General features: G+C 24.0%; 1 protein-coding gene across 5 annotated transcripts in view; it reads right to left on the bottom strand.

Moving 5' to 3' along the window:
• The window catches only part of LOC123267007 (protein glass), a 58764-nt gene that overhangs the window by 16609 nt on the left and 27373 nt on the right, over window positions 1–14782 (bottom strand). Inside the window, exon 1 of one of the 5 annotated variants that reach the window (XR_006509939.1) lies at window positions 6266–6639. The exons of 2 other annotated variants lie outside the window; for them this stretch is intronic. The gene's annotated coding sequence lies outside the window, so the exon portion shown is untranslated. 2 more of the 5 variants (XR_006509938.1, XR_006509940.1) reach the window with 2 other exon arrangements.

Genomic DNA, 14782 nt, shown 5'->3' with positions numbered 1-14782 from the left:
TTAATTAGTTTTTTTGAAAAAAGTGAGCGAAGTTGCAAAAATAATTCGGTTTATAATGCCTCTTAATTTAATTAATATATCTGTTGTCTTAACAACAATTACTTTTTTTTATTATAACAATATCTGTTTATTGTTACAACTAAATTATTTTTTTAGCATTACTTAACTGAAAATTAATTTGTTTCCTTCATTATTAGTTATTTTAATCAAATAATTTAGATATTTTTACAACAAAATTTATAACATTATCTAACTAGTTTATTTTACTGGAAAAAAATATTTTTTTGCTAAATTAAACCCACAAAAATATTTGTTTTCCCGACTTGAGAATTTAGTTGCTTCAAAAAACCGATTTTTTAATTCAGCAAACTGTTTTGTTGAACTAAATAAAAGGTTCTGCTCGATTGACAAAATTATTTTTTAATAAAACATATAAATTAAATGTGTCTATATTTTTTTTGTGGGGTTTTTGTAAATTCGTTTTTATATTAATTTATGAATTTTTTTTCGTATAAAAAAAAACAATTTTACTTCTAACCGCTTTTTAAATTTGTGGATTTCTGCTTAATATTTTTAAAATTTTTATAAATTCATTTTTTTAAATGAAATTTTTACATTAATTTATAAATTTTTTTTTGTATAAAAAAAATTAATTTTACTTTTGGCCGCTTTTTAAATTTGCGAATTTTTGCTTAAAATTTTTCAAATTTGTTTTTTTAAATGAAATTTTTATATTAATTTATGATTTTTTTTTTTTTATATGAAAAAGAAAAAAACATTTTAATTTTAGCCGTTTTTAAATTTATGAATTTCTGCTTAATATTTTTCAAATTTTTGTACCCAAATTAAATTATAAATTTATAAAACTAAATTTTTTTTTTAATTTTTGTTATTTTGAGAAACAAAATTTTTTTATTATTATCGACTGTTTTTTTTTTTTTTTCACAAAATTAAATATTATAATTGTTTAAAAAAGAATAATAATAATATGCAATGTAAAACAAAAATTTCAATGAAGAAAATCATTAAATTGAAAAACATTTTAATAAAATACGGACCGTAAAAAATTTTGATAATTTTTATAACTCTAATAATAAAATTCAAACATTAATCATCTAATCTCAATAAAATCCCCAAAACAAACAAACAAACATTTTATTTTGTTAATTCTATATATAGGTAGTTAGAAGAGAGTAAAACTATTAATACTTTCTCACGCCCGAGGTAAACTTTTTATTCTTAACAATTTTATTTAAATGCTGATAGTTATCCGCGTTAATTATGTACATTAATATTTCGGCAATAAATATGAATTAAGCGTTTTATAAAAGAACTTTGCCCTCGGTTTATTGGGATTGCGTCATCTCCATTTCTCATTTCTCATCTCTTATATCAAGCTCGAGCAGTAAAGTAGAATAACAAAACCTGTCGCTCGAAACTAAAACCTGGAAACAGTCGGCGACCAAAACAAAAGAGAACCAAACCCAACAAAAAACTTTGACTTGGAAGATAATAAAAAGAACACGACATATATAATACATGTATCACGATTTTCGTTCGACGCCCACTTGTGCCCTTCATCGCAAGGGATTCTCAATTTAATTCCTATCAAGTCATTTTTTTTTTACATTAAACTTTAACTTCAGAACTTTAATTGTAACTTTGCTGGCAATGTCGCAATACAAGAAGATTCTTAACGGCGTCTAGCCGCACGTCCTCTGATAAATGGTTAATTAACGGGTTTCTCCTTCGGGAAAGCCGCAGCAGGAAGTCTGTGTTTCCGGAATTTTTAATCTAAATTGTTTCTATTTTTTTTCTATTGCATCATGCCAAAATATTTAAGATATTCTATTTCTATTAAAAATAATTTCACATTTTAATAAAGTCAATAACTCAAAGAATTAATGCATCTAAAAACATTTATTGTAAATAACAAATTAATTTTCTTAATAATTTTGGATTCTTTTAAATCAAAATTAGAATAAATTTTCTATTTTAAGCTTTTAATGCTTTAAAAAAATTTTTCTTACGATATTTAGCTTATCTCTTGTCTTAAAATGAAAGATATAAAAAAATTGACCAAGACTTTTTTTCTAGAAAATTTAAGTCAATAACTCCAAAAATTAATGCATTTAAAAAAATTTATTGTAAATTAATTTTTTTAATGAGTTTAGATTCTTTTAAATTAAAATTAGAATAAATTTTCTATTTTAAGCTTTTAATGTTTTGAAAAAATTTTTCTTATGATATTTTGCTTATCTTCTGTCTTAGAAAAAATACAAAAAAATTAATCGAAACGTTTTTTGAGGAGAATTAAATTTCCAACAAGAAAAGTCTCTTGTGATTTTTTATCTTTAATTTTTAATCCAAAATTTGAAGTTCAAAAATTGACAAAGTTCTATTTTTATTTTTATTTTATTAAGGAAAATTTTTCCTTATAAAGTTTTGTTTGTTTCTTATCTAAGGATAAAAAATACAAGAATATTGATATAGATTTTTTTTGTAGAAAATTTAATTTTCAACAAGAAAGGTATCTTATGATTTTTTTTTTATCTTCAATCCTAAATCCAAAATTTGAAGTTCAAAAATTAAAAAAATTGTATTTTTACTTTAATTTTATTCAGGAAAAATTTTACTTATGAAATTTTATTTGTTTCTTACTTAAGGATGAAAAATACAAGAATATTGATGAAAAATTTTTTTATAAAAAATTTAATTTTCAACAAGAAAGGTCGCTTCTGATTTTTTCTTATCTTCAATCCTAAATCCAAAATTTTAAGCTCAAAATGAAAAAAATTGTATTTTTTCTTTAATTTTATTCAGGAAAATTTTGACATATAAAGTTTTATTCGTTTCTTATTTAAGGATGAAAAATACAAGAGAATTGATAAAGATTTTTTTTTTTAGAAAATTTAATTTTCAACAAAAGAAAGGTTTTTTATGATTTTTCCGTATCTTCTATCCTTAACCCAGAGTTTAAAGTTCAAAATTTAATTACATTTTTATCTAAAAATATTGATGAAAAATTTTTTCTCGATATAAAAAAAAATTCAAAATTATAATTAAATTTTTTACCTTAATAATAATGATAATAGTCTATAATGCAACCCTATTCTAAGATCACTATTATCTTCAATTATTAAATCTAATTGGTCTATTTGCATTCGTAAAATTTTCTCTACCTAACTCAGATTTTCATCCTCAGAAGCTGGACTCAGTAAAGATAACATAATATCCAAGCAAACTCAGTTCATCGATCGTCTGAGACAAGACAGAAGATATAGGAGCTATATGCTCGTACTTGGATGAGATAGAATGGGATGGGATGGGATATATAAAACATAAACATGGTAAGTGTAAGAGATAGGAATATTATAGCAGCAGCCAGCGTGGCGACTTGAGTCTCTTGCTCTTTTACATCTTGCTCCCTCTTGCTCTTATGAATTTGTATGACGAAGATTTAACATCTTATATCACTCTATCTTTAGGTTCTTCATCAGCATCTGTGCATGCAATCAACATATATGTGTGTGATAATATATTTAGTATGGTATTTCGTCCTCACTCTCTACTTCTACTCATTACTTTCAAATTCAGATACTAATGTCCTCAGCTCGCCTTTGACATTTACGACTTAGCTCCTGGAGTATCTTACTATACAATATTCTATTGCCATTATTATTATTTTTAGTATACATCTCTAGCCAATCATCGCACACTTTTAACGCGGGTAATCAGCAATAATTTTAAATATTTATTGTCATCTTTCTTTTTTGATTTACAACGCCTCTTTTTTCTGTGTAGTGTCCAGTTTTATTTAATGTTAATGTTAATGGGCTTTATTGAACTCAAATCGATTATTTTTATGTATTCTATTCGGTAACTTTTATTTTAATAGAAAGCCGGTGCTGAATCTTCATTTTTTTCTCACGGTCAATTTTTACGGGTTTTACGTATGGTATATATAGCAATGTAACACTTACTGCTGGCCGCTATTTTTTTTTTTTTTCGTTTATTCATTCTACGGCTTAATTATTTTAGTGTCAAATTTTTATGAAAAATTGCAGAGGATTTTTTTTATTGAGCTGTAAATATTGCAGTTAATTTTTTTAATAAAAATTTTTAGTGATCGTGAAATTTAAACTTTCATAAATCATTTATGTTGTTAAATTAATTTAAAAATTTTCTTATTAACCATTAAATTTATTATTTTGAGGAACTTATTTTCGTTAAAATTTATCTTATTATTTGAATAAAAATTTTAAGCAGGATTTATTTAAAATTAATTAAATTATTCTGGTAAAAATTCAATTAATTTATTCAAATAAAAATATAATTGCTAAAATTTTAAACCTCAAATTCTGGGTTAAGAATTAAAGATACAAAAAAAATCATAAAAAACCATTTCTATTCAAAATTTAATTTTCTAAAAGAAAGATTCTTGGCAATTTTTTTCTATCTTTTATTTTTAAGACAGAAAAGAAACAAAATATCGTAAAAAACTATAATTCACAATATTTAAATAAAAATATAATTTCTAAAATTTTAAACTTTAAATTCTAGGTTAAAAATTGAAGATGTAAAAAATTGTAATTGAAGATATAAATAAATGGTTAATCTAAAAAGTCTAATATAAAAAATTTTGACTCAAAATTATTATAATTATTTATACACCTTCTAAAAATAAAAAAAATAAAAATTAAAGACAATAATAATCACAATAATGATAAAAGCCAGCGTATGTGTTATTATAGTGTATGTATCTGTGATGTGATTCACGAAAAAAGTTTAAAAATATTTATTGCCGTGTATACCGGTGAAAGAGCCGTAGAGCGATAAGGCAGAGAGAAAGAAGAAAGAAGCTTCAAGTGCTTATACTATGCCTACAAAGTTTTATTTGTAATACAAACGACTTGAGACGTGCCGCAAAAAGAGCCACTAAAAAGTTATAAACCCGTATAGTAACCCGTGGGTGGACCAGAGTCTCTGAGTCTCTTGATCTCGGGTCTTCTCGTCTCCAGAAATCATCCTTTCTTTCTTACATTAAGTAACAGGTGTTCGCCTGTGGAAGAAGACCTTGGATCCAAGAAAACCAACATTGTTTATCTGTTTTGTAATAGCGGTTTTTAATAACAATTTATGTATTTTTTTCAATTTTTAATTCCTGATAATTTTACTTATTTATTATAAGAAAATTTAATTAAAAATTTGTTAATGGAGAATTTAAAATTTTTTAAGTATACATTGAAAAATTTTCAGAGTTGGGATTTGTTTAAAAATTACAAAATTCGCATTTAAAAATTTCAAAACTTAATAAAATTAATTTTAAAAATTAAATCTCGGTTTGAGATATTAATTAAATTTTAATATTTAAAAAAAATTGTATAATATTTTTTTTTAATTTTAATAAGTGGCATTTTTTGATAAATTCTCTGTATAATATTTTATTTATCAAAAAATCCGAAAAATTTCTATAAAAAAATTAATTTCAGTAAATAATAAAGTAATTAAATTTATTTAATTAAAGGTAGTAATATTAATAATTTATTATTATTCATTTTTTACGTCTGAATTTATCAGCAGATTAAAAAAAATTTTTTTTATAGAAAAATATAATCAATAATTACAAATTTAAACTTTAAATAAATTTTTTGAAGTATTTTTTAATGATTTATTTAATAAAAAATTTCGGATAATTTTTCTTATTAAAATTTGAATTCACTCTAATTTTTTACAGCGTCAAGTAAAAATCACTAATTTCAAATTTATTTTATTGCGTTTAAAAAAAAAGAATTAATAAAACTTTCGATTGCGTAATTTAAATCTGTCCATCCATATTTATGAGTATATTTCTATTATTTATTTATTTAATTAATTATTATAATAAGCCTGTTGTTTTTTTCTGATTGGAATCCTCGAAATTAGGCTGTAGATTTAATCTCATCCTGACACCACGCAGCGATCGGCATAAAAAATGTATTACAGAATAAATAATAAAAAAAATCACCACTAACTTAAGTTAGACTTGGACGCAATTTCATAGACACGGCATAACAGTGCGATAGAATTTTATTAAAAGTTACAATACCGTTATAATCTAGTCTTAAATCTTCCACCTGTCAACTGAAATTTGTCAAGACATCAAAAAGAATAATCTCCCGTAATTTATTATATTATCTTAAAGAGCGAATTAAAATTGCAGATAAACTGTTTTAAAATAATAAACAACAGAAGTTAGAATTAAATTAAAAAGAAAAAAATTTACACTGTATTGGTAGATTGAGTAAAGCTAAGCTTAAACTTTCCGACCCGGCTCGAGTAAAATGTATGGAAGCCACTGAGTTTATACAGTAGAGCAACCCTGGATGAGAGGGAAAAGCGACCTCGAACTTGAACGCGCTGAGGGTGAGCTTGCTGTGAGGGTGAGGGTGAACGATCGATATAACCACGCGCGTCCCCTGACCCATATAACGCCGGAGGTTTAATCGGGTCATGATTCTCTTGTATACAAACATTCTCGGCGTTCCAACCCTTTGAATTCCTGGGAAAATCGATAGTTAAGAAAAAAATACATGGGTTAGAATTATTATTATCAATATTATTAATCTATTAAGTTTTTAAAAATAGAGGAGCAATAATAATAATAATAATAATAATTGATTTTCAAATTTTTTTTTTTTTAAATTAACTTTTTTTAATTAAAAGTTAATTAATTAATTTTTTTGAATTAATTTTTTTAAATTAACTTTTTTAATTAGATTTTTTGAAATTAATTTTTTTAAATTAACTTTTTTAATTAATTTTTTAAAATTAATTTTTTGAATTAATTTTTTTTTAATTAATTTTTTTAAATTAACTTTTTTAATTAATTTTTTTGAAATTAATTTTTTGAAATTAATTTTTTTTAATGAACTTTTTTAATTAATTTTTTTGAAATTAATTTTTTTTAATTAACGTTTTTCATTATTTATTTTGAAATTAATTTTTTTTTAATTAATTTTATTTTAATTTACAAACATGTATAGATAACACTCACATTTTATATTTTTTTATTAAATATTTGTAGTTTAAAATTATTTTAATTACATTTTTAATTGAACATGTAATAAAAAAATTTTTCCTACGAAATTTTGCTTGTTTTTCTATTTACAATATATACAAGTACAATTATTAATATTCCAATAGAGCGTTACGAAGGGCTGGATTAATATTTTTAGCGTTGATTACCCTCGCCTCAATAAAATTTGCATCACAGCATACAAGGCAATAAATAATAAAAAATTCTAAAAAATATAAATAAATAATAGAGAAAAGCGAAAGGGAAAGCCAATGCTTTACCCAGGGTGATTTGCATCCACGTCGTAGTTGCGCGGCTTTGCACTCCTCTTTACTCGAGGGTGGATCACTCACGGTCAAGGTTATGCATCAACCCCCAGCTCGTTCCGTTAAACATCCAACCAGGCAATTTATCTCGTAATTACTCGCTTTAGAAGCAAGTTCATTTTTAAATAGTAAATAGACTATGACCGACTGCGAATAGGGGTAATAAATTTCAAAAATTCTAAACATATTATTAATGGATTAAATCAAAAAAATTACTAACAATAATAATAACAATTTTTTGAATTTTTGAAGATAAAATATAAACAAAACTTTACAAGACAAAATTTTTTATAGCATGTATTCAAATAAGAATTTTATTTCTAAATAATGAATTTTGTTAAATTGCACTGTACTTTCTTAACTATTGACATTTTTAAAGATATAAGCTCATCCTGATGTTACACTCATCAAGAGCTTTCATTTGAGTACCCACATGCATTTTTGATATATTTTTCATATATACATATATATAAATATATAAAATATATGAAAAATTGATGTGGGTACTCAAATGAAAGCTCTTGATGAGTGTAACATCAGGATGAGCTTATATCTTAAAAATATATATTATATATATGTATATATGAAAAATATATGAAAAATTGATGTGGGTACTCAAATGAAAGGTCTCGATGAGTGTAACATCGGGATGAGCTTATATCTTTAAGAAGGTTAACAGTTCACAAGATACAGAGTCATTTCTTAATTATGAATTTAGAAAATAAAAAAAAAATTTTCTTGTGAGATAACTAAAATTCCTAATTTAAAAAGTTAAGTAAAAATTTTGAAAAATTATTATTATCATCTTATGATTAATTAAACCCGAAGGATTGGATATTTTATTTGCAATAAAATGATGATTTTTTTCGTCCAAGTTTACCATGATAGAGAGAGAAAATAAAATATAAATAATAAAAAGATTTTACGCAAACGCGTGTGTAAAAGTTTAACGCTTACTGGTGGACTTTCTACTTTACTTGCGTTTATTATCCTAAGGCTAAGGCTTTAAAAATAATCATCGATGTATACGGGAACGGATAAAATATCACCAGGTCCCATCGATGTCCATTACGCGGAACACCTGTGGCCGTTGGTTTCTTTCGTCTATAATACGTCTCTACTCGTACTCGTACTCGGTCTTGTGTGTTATGTCGATACTATATGTATATATAAAGGATAGAATAGGTTTTGTACCTGTCGCTGCGGACCGATACACGATACACGATTGCTATATACTGTTCGATATGTTAACTACTTATACTATATATACTTATACTATTGAAGACAGAATCGGTGGCATGTGTTAGTGTGTGACGTGTGTAGAAATACTCGCCCTCGGCCACCTACGCGTGTTTTATAAAAGCACGCCTCATTACTGACCGACTTTAAAGAATTCGTTGGCACTGATATAACACACCAGATTCACACGCTCGTAACTTTTAAATTGTTATACCCATTAAATAAAATGTTTCACCGTGATTATTATTTATTTTCATTCCTTTTAATTATAATTTACGATCTTTAAGGCTTAATTAATATTGTGTTTGTTAGTCAATTTTTTTTAATTTATTTAAAATTTGTAATTGAGATTGAACTCTTATTTAGATCACTAGTAAGATATAATGAAAAACCTTTTCTTGGGACGTTTTACTTGTTTTTTGAGTTATTCATGAGAGATATGGAATAATTGATCGAATATTTTTCTGTAGAAAAATTTAATTTTCTAAAAAAACAATTCCTTATTATTTTTTTCTATCTCTAATATTTAATCCACAATTTATTGTTTAAAATTTTAGAAATTGCATTTTTATTTTTAATAAAAATTGTATTTTTATTTTTAAAGAATGAAAAATTTTTTTCTTACGAAATTTTTTTAATTTTTTGAGATAACGACGAGAAATACAAGGAAATTAATGAAGACCTATTCAGTAGAAAATTTAATTTAAAAAAAAAAAAAAAAATTCCTTATGATTTTTTTATCTAATATTTAATCCACAATTTAAAGTTCAAAATTTTAGAAATTGTATTTTTATTTAAATGATGAAAATTTTTTTTCTTGTAAAAATTTTTTAATTTTTTGTGATAAGGACGAGAGATACAAAAAAATAGATGACCTTTTTTGTAGAAAATTTAATTTTCTAAAAAAAGGATTTTTTTCTATCTCAAATATTTAATCCATAATTTAAAGTTTAAAATTTTAGAAATTGTATTTTTATTTAAAGGATGAAAAAATTTTTTCTTATGAGATTTCTTTAATTTTTTTTGACAAGGACGAGCGATACAAGAAAATTGATAACCTTTTTTTGTAGAAAATTTAATTTTCTAAAAAGAAAAAATCCTTATAATTTTTTTCTATCTCAAATATTTAATCCACAATTTAAAGTTTAAAATTTTAGAAATTGTATTTTAATTTAAAGTATAAATAATTTTTTTCTTATAAGATTTTTTAAATTTTTTGTGATAAGAACGAGCCATACAAGAAAATTGATGAATACCTTTTTTTGTAAAACATTAAATTTTCTAAAAAAAAAATTCCTTGTGATTTTTTTTATCTCTAATATTTAATCCAAAATTTAAAGTTTAAAATTTTAGAAATTGTATTTTTTTTTAAAGGATGAAAATTTTTTTTCTTGTAAGATTTTTTTAATTTTTTGTGATGACGAGAGATACAAAAAAATTGACAAGGAAAATTTAATTTTCCACAAAAAAAAATATTTTATAATTTTTTTGTATCTTGAATCCTTAACTAAGATTTTGAATTTAAAACTTTTATAATAAAATTGTGCTAAAAAAAGATAGTAAAAATTTTTTCCAATGATTAAAACTTAAACTATATAAAAATAAAAATATCCACCGATTCTCATGATCTGGCGCTAGTATGTATCGCGTAATTTAGCTAGAAGCTTTTGCAAGAAGAAATCGTAGCCCCTGAAATCCTGAGGCGGTTAGATTTTTATCAATCTAATCTCTAATCTGTGCAGTATGATAGCTCGCGGCTGTATATTGTATCTGTACACTGTATACATACCGATAAGCCGAAAAAATAAGTAAATCAAAGTTAATGCAGAAGCATAACTGCTACAGCTCCGTCTGAAGTGATATCGTACATCTCGTATTATATATATACCCCGTTCTGCCACTGGATGATCGAACGTGAGCAATCATCCTCAACAGCGGCAATTAGGAAATCCATTCCTCGTAATTGCGCGAATCGGTAGGTCCATATAATCAGCTACTGCTTAATCAAACCATTCCCATAAATTTTTATTTAATAAACTTTTATTGCTATTATTATGATTATTATTAATTTATAAATAAAATAAAATAAAAGTGTTGGACAGAGGAGTGATGAGAGTGATATATGTATGTCGTATTATATTGAGGTACACTTAGGCCAGAGTTTATTGACGTTGTCCGGCGGTCTGAAGACGTCGTTAATCGTGTGAATTTACTCGAAAGGTTCCATTGTCTCAATCGGTTTTAAAACGCGACTTGCGACTTGTGACGTCTGTGCGAGCATTTACGTACTCGAATTTTTTATGTTTCATTTTTACTCGCTAATACTTCAGGGTCTTAAGTGTTATATCAAATATTTTTAATTTTGTTTTAAAATTTATCGAGGTAATTCAATTGAAAAATTTTATTATTTTTAGAGGAATTATTAATTTTTTTTTAAATTAATTTTTTTTTAATTATTAAATTAATTTTTTTTTAAATTAATTTTATTGCACGACTCATGATGCGAAGCATCAGAGAGTGCTTTACGATCGAAAAATTTTTTTCGCCTCATTTTGGCGGCTATTTTTATTATTATAGCCTTGTTAGTTCACGGAATCAAGATATTTTGCATACTATTGTCGAGATAATTTAATGGAGATTATTTTCATACTTTTTAAAAATTGATTTACTGCAATAGAATTGGAAAAAAACACCAAAATATGTCAAAAAATTTTCCTGTCCGTCATGTGTGAAACCCGGAAACACTGTAACTTGTGAAAAAATCCATTATTTGAGTTAAATTTTTTTAAAAAAAAATTCTAATCGACGATTGTAGGTCACTGAATGCGAATGATTAATTAATTCAGTGTCGTTTAGTTGCAATTAATAAAAAACAAAAACTACAAGACTGTATATCTATATATATCCATGTAAAATTAACATGGATGGTGACATATCTATAGATATTATGTACATTTATTCCACCAGAGGCGCTTGTGCAGTATCTTCCTAGTACAGCTGTTTTTTCGGCAACTAATTTTGAACGACTTTTTTTTTTTTTTTTTTTTTTATTTTATAATTAAATTTTTTTTTATTTTATAATTAAATGAGCATTATGAGTCGTGCACTTTTGGATTTTACAAACTTTTTTAATTTACAAGCACACTGATAAAAAAATTATCTTGATTCAAGAGCCAAAATCTTGAACCAAGAATACCATTTTGAAGAAAATTATTTTCTTGAGTCAAGAGAATAAATTCTTGAAACAAAAAAATTTTCTTAGACCAAGAAGAATTTTTTAACACAAGAATTTATTCTCTTAACTCAAGAAAATAATTTTCGTCAAAATAGCGTTCTTAGTTCGAGAGTTTGACTCTTGAGTCAAGTTAATTTTTTTATCAATGCATGTATAGATAAAAATTCATATTCCATGCTTGTAAAGATGGACTATCACAATAACTCCGCCGTTCATCTTACTGCATTAAATAAATGTTATTATTTATAGAAAAATTATTAATTTTAATAAATTTTAAATCACTCAAAAAAACTTTTTTTTTTATTAAAAATTTCAGTATTTTAACTATTTTTTATTACCGTTTAAAAACTTTTTTATTCCTTCATAATCTAATTTTTTATCTTATTAAATTTTTCTCTTAATTCTTCAAAAACTTCATTTTTTTTATTAAAATTTTTCAAATCTTTATTTAATAATAATAATTAAATTTTATTTTTATCACTTTTTAAATTTAGTATTTATTTATTAAATTAAATTTAGTACCTTACAAATTAAATTCATTTATTTTTATACTTTAATTTTTAATTAAAAATTCTTATCAAACTCCATTTTTATCAAGCTCTACATAAACCTCCTATATATCGAATCTTAAAAATCAATTAAAATTTTAAATAAAACAATAATTGACTATCATTACAGAAAATTGCAAGATTTACCTAATAATAAATTATTTATCTAACTAGTAAATAAATTTTAACAAAACTATCAATAAATCAAAGTAAAATCATCAAAAGTTACATAATAATTTTATTTAATTCTCTATTTATGACAACTAAACTGCAAACTCAACAATATTTTCATTGTAACATTACTTCACAGGATATATGATCTATGATAGTAAAAAAAATCTAAAAAGCGTTGCGTGATCCTCCGTAAATTAATTTAACTCAACACACCATACAATGAATAAATAAATAAATAAATAAATAAATAAATAAATGAATAAATAAATAAATGAATTGGTAGTTAGAGACCAAGAGAAAGGAAATTAAAACAAGAGTCTCTTACTTAAGTTAACTACAAAGAGGTAAAGTATGTAACATATAACATACAATATATAATACATAATAGGTATGGTAGTAAACTAGTGTCAAAGGGTTAAAAGGCGAAACCGAGTACTCGTACGGCGTGACGCTCGGCACGCGTTATGTTCGCTAACCGTAAAGGTGTCTACGCGTTTATTGTCACATGCATGTTAATACAACATGATGATGGTGGTGAACAATAATAATGATAATAATAAAAAGTACCTGCAGAAATCACACTAAACTGCTGGACGTTGGAGGTATAAAGTGATAACATTAATATGAGCTTCAATAATTAATAATTAATAATAATAATGAAAGCTTGTGTAGAGATAAGTATAAGCTCGGCTTTTTTTTTTTTTTTATCAGTATTGTACATTGTATCTAATCACGCTTGTAATGTAAAATAGCAAACTGTATAATAAATAATAAATAATAACAAGGACCGTTCACTCAAACTATCATCACATAAAGAATCTGTATATGCTCCACTTCCGTCGCTCGACACATCACGACGCTTCGGTACACTTATGCTACCTATAAACCTTATACTCTACTCGGTACTTTATTGAACTCTTTTAATCGAGGGTGTGATAAAACGTACACCCTCGCAGAAAAGATCTATACCGTGTTGTCATAAATAACTTTTTTTTTTTTATTTTTTTTTATACTTGCGTCGGTAGTGTGGAGTAGTGAATATATAACAGAATTTTTTAATCAATTTTAATTTTACTAAAAAATAATTTTATATAAAAATAATGGTGATTTTTTTTTGTTTAAAAATTTTGTTTGGTTTAAAAAATAAAATTGATATTTAGTTTTAGAAATAAAATTAATAATTTTTTTTTTATTTTAACGAGAAAAAAAATACAGATTGATTTATTTTTTATATAAATGCTATGATTTAAGTTTCATTGAAAAATTGTAATTTTTTTTTAATATTAAATATTATCAATTTTTTATTTTTTTATTTTATAAAATTTTCTTGTCCGGCACTTTGTTTAATTTTAAAATTTCAACTAAATTCATTATCTGACAATTGTAAAATAAATTTCTGTTTAAAATATTAACAAGCTTAAATTTTTAAAAACTGAATGCAATCTTTTTAATATTTTCTTTCTATAGAAAACTAAAAAATCATCAAATTTTTCATTTAATCTCAATATAAATTTAAAAATAAAAATGAATAATTAAAAAAATGACACTAATTTTTTTTAATCAAAATTTTTCTAAAAATTAAAACACTTTTTTGAGTATTAAATTAAAAAATTCACTGATACAAACATAAATTTTAAAAAGTTCACTTGTAGTTTTCTGAATAAATTTCTCACATTGTTTAAAATATTTCTGTTTAAAATATTAACAAGCTCAAATTTTTAAGAACTGGATGCAATCTTTCTAATATTTTATTACTAAAAAACTAAAAAATGATCAGATTTCTCATAAATTTAAAAATGAAAATGAATTTAAAAAATGACGCTAATTTTCTCCACAAAAATTTTCTAAAAATTAAAACACTTTTTTGAGTACCAAAAAAAAAAAATTCACTGATACAAACATAAATTTTAAAAAATTCACTTGTAATTTTCTCACGTTTAATTTTAATTAACAAGAATTTATCTGTCAAAAATTCTAATTATTTAAAAAACTGTCAGATGTTTACTAGCTTCAGAATAATTCTAATTTTCTTCAATAAAAACTTTAAAGATTACTCCAAAAAATATAGAACAAAAATATAACACTGAAGAAAAGCTTATAAATTTTCCTCAACAAATAAATTGAATAAAAAACAATTTTAAAAATTGCACTTTGAAATTTTACAATTTTAAAAATATTTTTTCATCATAATTAACTCGTTAAA

The sequence above is a fragment of the Cotesia glomerata genome, linkage group LG6 (genome assembly GCF_020080835.1).
Source record: "Cotesia glomerata isolate CgM1 linkage group LG6, MPM_Cglom_v2.3, whole genome shotgun sequence".
Classification (NCBI taxonomy): domain Eukaryota; kingdom Metazoa; phylum Arthropoda; class Insecta; order Hymenoptera; family Braconidae; genus Cotesia; species Cotesia glomerata.
Note: the sequence above shows the minus strand (reverse complement) of the source record. Positions and strands in the feature narration are given on the sequence as shown.